General features: G+C 41.4%; 1 pseudogene; it reads left to right on the top strand.

The window, feature by feature from the left end:
- Positions 1–356: 356 nt before the first annotated feature.
- LOC141095872 (kelch-like protein 10) lies at positions 357–8,111 on the top strand (annotated as a pseudogene).
- The last annotated feature ends 569 nt before the right edge of the window (positions 8,112–8,680 follow it).

Here is an 8,680-nt window from a genome sequence, read left to right as displayed (position 1 = left end):
TTTTGCCTTGGGAAGAGGTAAATTACTTATTATGCTGCCCTCTCCTGCATTGTTTTGGTATTACAACTTGTAGTAATATGCTGCCCTCTTCTGCATTAGTTTGGCATTACAACTTGTTTTTCTGATTGGAAAATAACTGGCAGTTGAAGGTGGTGTGAGAGACTGAAAAAACGTGTTGTTATGTACGGTTTTGGTGGTGAGAGGAGGTAGGAAATTGAGGCTCCTCGTCTAGGACAAGCTGGTAGTAAAAAGCACCTTTTGTGATGTCACAAAAGACCATCAGATTCTGATATTTTTAGCTAAACAGCTTGGAAATTAGAAGATGCAGTGACAGGAAAGGCCACCATATATTATCAATGGATTCTGAGGAAAGCTTTTACACCAACTACCTGGAAGACAAAATGATCCCTGTGGCTTACACCATTTTTAATGAGCTTAGAATGGAGGGCAAGTTGTGTGACATTGTTATCAAAGTTGATGGTGTAGAGTTCAATGCTCATAAGAACATCCTATGTGACTGCAGTCCATACTTTAGGTCAGTGTTTACGATGCTCAAAGGGAAATTTAAATTTATGAAAATGCTCACAATTGGCTGTCAACTTGAATTGTATGGATATTCAAGGGATTTTCCAGAATTAAATATTTAATCAATATGAGACCCTCACTAAATAACAGAACTCACGGCCCCTTTCATGTACATTAAGAGGGTCAAATCGATCTAGAATGCTTTCAGACTTAAGTGTGACCTAATAATCCCTAAACATTTACATCATAAGGAAAGGCCAGAAATTCTAGAAGACCCCTTTAACTAGAGATGGGCGAATTTGGCAAAAATGTAAAATTTGTAGCTTTGCTTGAATTTGTTCAGGAAATTTTATTTGTGTGAAATTTAAGCTATGCGAATGGAATGAGAATTATTATGCTCTGGGTTTTCTCCAGGCACAAAAACATAATGAAAATAGGTTAAAAAAAGGAATAAAAAATATATACTTACCCAGCCAGAGGTCGCATTAACGCCTGTCTGGGCGTCTATGACGCACAGGCAGGCGAAAAAACGCCTTCAGATTAGTGCTAACCTACATTGGCAGCGAGTTGGACGGAGCTGGGGAAAGGGCAGTATCAGAGCTGCACTTGCGCTCAGTGACAGGCCGTCTACATTGCAGCTGCACTTGCGCTCAGTGACAGGCCGTCTACATTGCAGCTGCACTTGCGCTCAGTCCTTCCCTCTCCTTCTTCTTCTTCCCGGAAGTATCCCCGCCCCCACCACGGGCACCGGAAACACACTCGGTGCCCCGAATTATTGTGTGCGGGAGAGCGAAAGATGGCGGCGAATATGTACCGGGTGGGCGGTGAGTGCCGGGTCCTCAGCCCTCGGGGACTGTGGGGAGGGCTGTGTGCTGCTCGTCCATGCTCCTGTCGGCTGTAATGGAGTGTGGGCCGCGGTGACCGGCCACAGGCCTCCGTGCTGCCTGCTCCCCTCACTGTGCTTCCAGCCCGGCCTGCAGGGGGCGCACAAGGCATGTTGTGTCCCTGTACGACCCCCGGGGATCTCCCTTCTAGCAGTGGGTGATGTTCTGGAATCTTCTGGAATAGACTGATTTCTGTCCTGGGCATTTTATCTCCTTAACGCCCCCAATTTCTGGTCCCGGTTCTGTTCCGATTCCCGATTCATCTCCACAATATGGAAAAATCAGCAAAATCCGCGTTTGCGGAATGTTCCCCCTTCCAAAGTTGCAAGGGATTTAAATCCCTTTTATAAGGTGTCTTCAGAGGTCACATTAATGCCTGTCTGGGCGTCTATGACGCTCAGGCAGGCGAAAAAACGCCTTCAGATTAGTACGATACATCCACGGGACGCATCGTTCTAAGCTACAGTGGCAGCGAGTTGGGCGGAACTGGGGAAAGGGTAGTATCAGATGTTGCGGAGCGACTCACGTCATCGCGGCGCGCCCTCTGTGCTTGTCTCTCAGCGGGTGGTAGCGTGCAGCAGCGGCCGTACGGACACGTGACCCACGCGACTGACATCATCGCGGCGCGCTCTCTCTGTGCATCTCAGCGTGTGTAGCATCAATTTTAATTCATACAAATTGCGTACTCCTCCGTGGTGAAAAATACTCCTCAAAAATATTGGGAGGAGTATTTTTACTCCTCTGAAAAATATGTAGCGCGACCTCTGTACCCAGCCCTGTCTGATGATGACATTACGGGGCCTAGTCACCACAGAACTTGCTGAAGATGATGTTTGTGGAAAATGTTAAAGATAGTACAGCCCTAGAAGACTCCAAAGATGATCTAATGACGACTGGAAAAGATAAAGGCTGTGCGTCAGGATATGTAAGGGCCGGGTGTGTATATTTTTTAACCTCTTCCTGGTTATTTATGATTTAAAAAATGGTGGCTGGACAGACAACATTTTGCTGGATTGACCCAAAGAGAACTCTGAATATCTGGATTTGGGCAATTGTTTGCTAAAATTTGATGCAAATTCAATTCACCTAAAATCAAGGTTTTAACTTTTAATCTATATCATTCCAATTAATAATTTCTTGTAGGTAAATGCAATTCTCACCTAGATCATGCTTTTATCTCTACCTTATTTCTAATTGCAGAGCATTGTTCACAAATCACTGGAAGAACAGTGAAGAGAAGGTATATGACATTCCTGGCTTCTCTCCAGAGATAATGAAATTGGTTCTAGAGTATGCCTACACATGGACTGTCCCAATCAATGTCGACAATGTGGAAAATCTCTTCATTGCGGCAGATTACTTCAACATTCTAGGTCTTCTTCAACTTTGCTCTGATTTCATGATAAACCAACTGTGCCCAAAAAATAGTCTTGGTATCTACAAGTTTACCGAGTATTACTATTGCCCCAAGCTTCACCAGAAGGCATATGCTTACATCTTGCATAACTTTGAAAATATAATGAAGACCTCAGATGAATTTCTTGAACTGTCACCTACCGAATTGAAAGGTCTTTTAGAGAAAGATGAACTTAATGTTAAACAGGAGGAAGCTGCATTTGAAGCTATCATAAAGTGGATCAATCATAACCCAGCAAGCCGGCAACAGTATATCTCAGTTCTTCTTCCAGAGGTAATGCTGAATTTTGGTCATGAAGTCCTCACTTAGAGTTAAAAGTATTCTGAACAAAAGCTGATTGAAACATGTAGCTGATATCAGTGAAGGTCTGATCATTGGTTCAGAAGAAGAAAAATGTGCTGTTGAATGTTTCTTTACTAAGCACTATGCCACCTACATCGATGCTTTGTGTTCACATTCGGGCTTAAATAGAAAGATAGAAATATATTGAACAAATTTTTGCATAGAACAGTAGATGTGTTTGATTTCACATTGTTGTCGATGCCTTTATCATACTTTTTATTGTTTTTCGAGATACAACTGGTTCTCTTTTTTTTAAAGCACACCTGTCTTCTCAGCTGACGTCAAAATAAGCTTTCATGTGTGTGTATATCAGAAAAAAAATATTATTTCTGGCTATTATTTGATTTTTATCCTGAATTTTCACAAGTTTTCCCTTCTGTAAATTCCAGTTGTCTATGAGCTAGTGGGATTACACTAGCTGCTATGATGTCTCCTATACATGGTACATGGTGACAGGAGAGACAATAGGGATTCATGTTCCCTATCACTTTGTAGAATGTAGACAGAAGCTGCAGCATCATCGAGGACATTATATAGCAGTGGAGAGCAGTGTATCTGTGAATGCATTACAAGGGGGGGGATAAAACGCTTACTACAAAGAAGCAGCACCTCTTTCTTTCATTCTGTTCCACACCCTTTCTCCCTCTCTCCCCTCAATAGACTTAATTGACCGCTGTATTCTGATCCCTTGATGAACTGACAATCTTTCGATTGAGACAGATTTTTTCTGCGTGAGTTATAAGTTCAGGAGGCAGAGGGTATTACACAAGGCTAATAGGTGGAGAAAAAGGCATATTTGTTTGACAAAATGTTACAAAGTTTCTTGTGTTACTGATTTATTAACAGCTTTTTTAAACAACATTAACCATTAAATTTCTTTCCAGGTTCGCTTTGCCTTCATGACCGCCGAATATTATGGCAACAATGTTAAATCCAACATCTATATAAGAGACAATGAAATGTGCAAACCTATTCTAACTAATGCTATCAAAGCCATGTATAACCTCAATGCTAATGGCTCCTCAAACATTATGAGCACACCCCGTCTTCCTTATGCAATCTTATTTGCCATTGGTGGTTGAGGTGGAGATGGACCAACCAATGCCATGGAATCATATGATGCTCGTGCTGACAAATGGATCAATCTTACATGTGAAGAGCAAAGTCCAAGAGCTTATCATGGAACAGCATACTTAAAGGGCTATGTGTACCTTATTGGTGGATTTGATAGTGTGGAGTACTTTAACAATGTAAACCGTTTTAACCCAGTCGAGAAAACATGGAAGCAAGTAGCACCGATGCATTCAAAGAGATGTTATGTCAGTGTCACAATTCTGGATGAAAACATCTATGCAATGGGAGGCTTTGATGGCCATTTTCTAAACACTGCTGAACGATACGAGCCAGAAACCAACCAATGGAGTTTGATTGCATCTATGAATGAGCAAAGAAGTGATGCAAGTGCCGCCACACTTAATGATAAGGTAAGGAGATATTCATCTTAACTAGAGATAAGAGGATCATGTGAAATTCAAATTTGACAGCTTATTCTAAATTTTCCCAAAAGGTTAGATTTTTAAATTCGCCTTGAATCTCAATATTGCAAAATATCTAATTGCTTGAAAATAACACGTATGACACTTGGAGGCCTGCTAGGACTGTATTGAGCCCCTATTGAGTTCTTTAATGCAAATACTGCCCTATTAATGTCACACACATACACACAAACACTCAGCGGTGCACATTTTACTCTGAAAAGCTCCAGCATTTCAGAGAAAACAGAATTCAAAGATCCAGCCCGCAGAGACGAGACTGGTCCGACCACTGCTCTCTTCACTGTTTTAGTTAACTGATAGGTCTCTCCCATACGTGTACCTTGGGAGACACCTGTCAATCACCTAGATTGGTTAATATTTTAAACCTGACCTATCATATGTAAAGCGCCATGGAATAAATGGCGCTATAATAATAAATAATAATAATAATTATGCAGCCTGGCTCTGATACAACAGTCTATGGCTTGGGCAGCATGGATCAACAGACAGGCTAAGGCTGTGTGCCCTCGTTGCATTTTTTAAGTGTTTCTGCCCTGTTTTTGCCGCAGTGGAAATGCTTAAAAAATGCATTCCTATGCAATCCTATGGGATTCCACAATTGCTGTGCCCATGTTTCTGATTTTTCCGCTGCAGAATCGCATAGTGGTAAAATCTGCAGCATGTCCATTAATTCTGCGGAATCGCGGCGATTCCGCCGCCATAGGATTGCATTGAAATGCTCACTTTACGCATGTGGCTATGCCCACCATGCGTGAAGTGAGCGCTTCATGTGCGGATGGTACCCAGGGTCTGGAGGAGAGGAGACTCTCCTCCATGCCCTGAGTACCATATCCCTGTAAAAAATAGAATTAAAATAAAAAAATCAGGATATACTTACCCTCTCTCAGCCCCCGAGACCGTTACGTTATCAGAGGTCATCTGTGCAATACATCCCTGGGAACGGAAAGTTGCCGCCATCGCCAGTGAGGGCCGGGAGGACTCCGGGGGCTGACAGAGGGTAAGTATATCCCTATTTTTTATTTTTTTAATTTTTTTAACATTCTATCTTTTACTACAGATGCTGCATAGGCAGCACCAATAGTAAAAAGTTGGTCACACTTGTCAAGCACTATACTTGACAAGTGTGACCAACCTGTCAATCACTTTTCCAAGCGATGCTTTAAATCGCTTGGAAAAGCGCTAGCACTCTGCAAGCTAAAAATGCTTGCAAAACACTTGTGAATGCATGTGAATTCTGCATGCGTTTTACCTGCAACTGGGAGTTGCATTTCTGCAACGTGGGCACATAGCCTAACTCTACTATTCTTTTGAGGTGCAACTACATTTTGGTAGCTCCTTGTTCTTTATGTATGAAAAATTGTATGTATAAAATTTATGTGTATTTATGTCTATTATTTTTTTCACAGATCTATATATGCGGAGGATTCAATGGGAACCAGTGCTTGTTCACTGCTGAGATGTACAGCCTTGATACCATGCAGTGGAGTACAATTTCTTCAATGAGGAGCCGACGCTGTGGAGTGGGAGTTGCCGCCTATGGAGATAAAGTATATGTGGTATGGAGGTCTTTATATTTAAAACCTGTTATAAATGGACATGAGGCAAATCCCAAAAATGTACAAGCTAACCAATTCATCAATCAGAATTTGATTTTATAATTCTAGAACATATTTCTCCTTTGAAAACAATGGCCTCAATTCATCATTAGCATTTTTTAAGTCACTTTTCGTTTTTATCTTGTGGTATTAGTCGTTTTTGGTGCCAAATCCATCAGAAGGGCCTATACGATTAATGAATTTGGTGCAAAGTTAACAATGAGCTTTTTTCCTGTCTTGAACCATTTGTACGACTTTTGGCACTAAAATTTGCATGATGGCACAAAAGAAATCACAATTATTGAGCAAAAATACTGAAATGCTGAAAAATGTGTAACACAAGTACTTGGATGCAGTGACAGAGGCACAGAGCATGGGAGATGCTCTAAGGGAGATAACAGGGAAAAAAGGGATGCAGGGTAAACAGTATAACTGCTTGATACGGGGGATAATATGCCTGCGCAGTAGCATTGTCGGCGCCATGTTGATGGAGCCTAATTTTTTTTTAATAATAATAAAATTTATTTATATAGTGCCAGCATATTCCACAGCGCTTGACAATTCAAAAGGTGCCGGCACTTGTGCAGTACCATCTATCACATTCCAATGGATGCTACTGCACTGGTGCCATGGGTGCCATCCTGATGAAGCTTTGTTTTCTGTCAAATTGGCACGGCGGTAGTGCCAGCTTAGTAGCATCTACCTACCTGCCCACAGGCCACCCTGCAGCACAAACATGTTCTTCACAGAGACACAGAGAGAGACAAACTGTACTTCATTGTGGGCCTGTGGTCAGGTCTTTCCTTGGTTTCTCTGGCTAAGAGCAGCAAGATAAGACCTATAGTCCCACCCTGGAGCTTGGGCATATCATTAGCTGAAAACACTATTTTCACAAGAAGCACAAGACAAATTCCTTCACCCCAGGTATCATTTTAAACAGAATAACAGTGGCAACCTGACAGTGTCTGTAGTTTACTTAGCAAAATCCTACTGACAGGTTTACTTTAATCTTTACATCAGCTTCTGCAGTCCTCTCATTTACTTATTTGACAATGTGAGCATGATTTTCATTTTCCAGATGTTTTCAGCTAATTCATCAGTATTTCTTTTGTTTGTTTTTGCATGATTAAAGACTAACATGCAACATTTTAAAGTTTATTGAATGTAATATGTAACATTTTACTCAAAGATGGTGCAAACAAAGCAGTAGGTAAAAAAATAGCACTTTTAAATTTGCAAACTCTTTCCAAAGATGCTCACTAGGATTTAGGTCAGGGCTCATAGAAGGCCGTTTCAGAATAGTGTGTATAGCCTATTCTAAATACATAAAAATGTGGCATTGTAGAATAAGACCCCACAATAACCAGAAAAAGCCGAAATAGTCAAATCAAATTATTTTTATTTTATTTTTCAGGTAGGAGGTTATGATGGAACAAATTGTCTAAGAAGTGCAGAGGCTTACAACCCTGTTGACAACACTTGGAATGGGTTGCCAGGCATGTACACACCACGTATCAACTTTGGAATAGAAGTAATAGATGACCGTCTTTTTGTTATAGGTGGATTCAATGGATTTACCACCATATTCAATGTTGAATGCTATGATGAAACAGCAAATGAGTGGTTTGATGTCCATGGTATGAATATCTACCGCAGCGCCTTAAGTTGTTGTGTGGTCCCTGGCCTCATCAACGTCCGAGACTTTGCAGCCTTTCGAGCCATCGACTCCAGAAATGAGGTTAAAGCGTCCTCCTCTTCGAGTTTACCACCATGTATGATGTGTTATTTTTAACACAGTTTCATACAAAACAAGCAAGCATTGTCCACCAGACCAGCAAATAATAAAAGTTCAACAAACTTAACTGAAATAGTATTTCTACTGCAGCTCATTATCCGGATAATGTTAAACACAAACATGTGAGATGGATAAATGGGATGACTGCTACATTTTAGCCTGGGGGCATGCAGCAGTATTAGCATGAGGATGCATCCATGCATGTGACATCTCCTAGAGCTGTCCGATTTTTGTTCTCTGACAGCACCTAGATCCAAAGAATTTCATTGATCCATACTGTGGCAGGGCTAAGGGTCGTGTAATTGATGGGAGATATGTGTCTCATAAATGGCTTATCTCCATAATGTAAGGCAGAAGTAAAGCATACCAGATATTGTTATTGTTTTTGTTTGAAGGACCTGTGGTGAGGTCACAGTCATGTGACCAGTCAGCTGCTGGGAACGTGGGTGTGGCTACAGCCTTATAATGTGACCTGCTCCTGAACCAGGGAGCTGTATGTGGGGAGGACTACACCTCCCAGCATGTGCTGAGACTCGCGGTCTGAGTCTGCAACCACGAAGGTTTAT

Source organism: Dendrobates tinctorius, unplaced genomic scaffold (assembly GCF_039654945.1).
Source record: "Dendrobates tinctorius isolate UK_male_01 unplaced genomic scaffold, ASM3965494v1 ptg000070l, whole genome shotgun sequence".
NCBI lineage: Eukaryota > Metazoa > Chordata > Amphibia > Anura > Dendrobatidae > Dendrobates > Dendrobates tinctorius.
Note: the sequence above shows the minus strand (reverse complement) of the source record. Positions and strands in the feature narration are given on the sequence as shown.